The sequence below is a fragment of the Phyllobates terribilis genome, unplaced genomic scaffold (genome assembly GCF_046119375.1).
Source record: "Phyllobates terribilis strain yellow unplaced genomic scaffold, ASM4611937v1 Scaffold_13__5_contigs__length_258822181, whole genome shotgun sequence".
Classification (NCBI taxonomy): domain Eukaryota; kingdom Metazoa; phylum Chordata; class Amphibia; order Anura; family Dendrobatidae; genus Phyllobates; species Phyllobates terribilis.
This window is the reverse complement of record NW_027362773.1, coordinates 182,335,427-182,336,457: the sequence shown is the minus strand read 5'-3', so window position 1 is coordinate 182,336,457 and position 1,031 is coordinate 182,335,427. Positions and strand designations below refer to the sequence as shown.

Genomic DNA, 1,031 nt, shown 5'->3' with positions numbered 1-1,031 from the left:
CAGCAAGTCTTTTTGCATGGAAGTGAATCTGTTCAAACTATTGAGCATTTTCAAAGCCCTTTTCAGGAGGTGTTTGGAACAAAGTCACTCGAAATCCGCCTTATGAATTTTAATAAACCTTGAACTGTAAAAGGTTCCAATTGATGATACCTTTAAATCAGATTTTTACATTTCAGTGAGGCCTGTAATTTTGTTTCCAATTGAAATCTTCCATTTTCTGAAATGTCTTCCAGAAGGATAATCACTGATATTGATCATGGTACTCTAAGAAAAGGTGTGAAACTCATAAGGGTGAAACAGCATCTGAATAGTTGTGGCCGAGTGGTTAAGGCGATGGACTAGAAATCCATTGGGGTCTCCCTGCGTAGGTTCAAATCCTGCCAACTACGTTTAACTTCATGTAACACTTTGATGAATTATCTGAGTAGATCAATATCCACATTCCCAAGTCTATCCCCCACAGAAATGGTCTGTAATCTTTGGATTATATTTGTAGAACCAGCTTAACAGCATCTGTAGATTTTCTTTTGATTAGTCAGCCTGGTGCGATGTCACTTGTGCATCACACCACCAATCAAACAATGCTCAGTGGGTGCCATCAGGTATGTGGTGCAAATCCTCCTTTTTTCCAGTGAACATAGATCACTGTCGTGTCCTTGTTGTGATATCATGGAACTTTAAGCACACTTGTGGAATAAAAGGGAGGAGATATTAATTTACCAATGAGTATTAGATATACATTTGCAGAAAAGCTTTAGAACCAGTTTTCATCATAATGCATGAATTTCCCAGGTTCCACTGAGATTAGAACTAGTGTTGAGCGAACATGCTCGACACTGCTCGGTACTCGCCCGAGCATCACGCTACTTGGGATGTTCGGCGAGCACCGAGCATTTCCGGGTTTCTCGGGCGGGAGCTCGGGTCTCCGCCCTGCATGTTTGGCGCTCTTTACAGAGCCAATGAACATGCAGGGATTGCCAGCCAGTCACTGTAATGCCGCAGCCATGTTGTTTGTGGGCATTACAGTGATT

The 1,031-nt window shown here is 42.1% G+C and overlaps 1 non-coding gene across 1 annotated transcript; it reads left to right on the top strand.

The window, feature by feature from the left end:
- Positions 1-307: 307 nt before the first annotated feature.
- TRNAS-AGA (transfer RNA serine (anticodon AGA)) lies at positions 308-389 on the top strand. The gene has a single exon. It is a non-coding gene; the product is annotated as a tRNA-Ser (tRNA).
- The last annotated feature ends 642 nt before the right edge of the window (positions 390-1,031 follow it).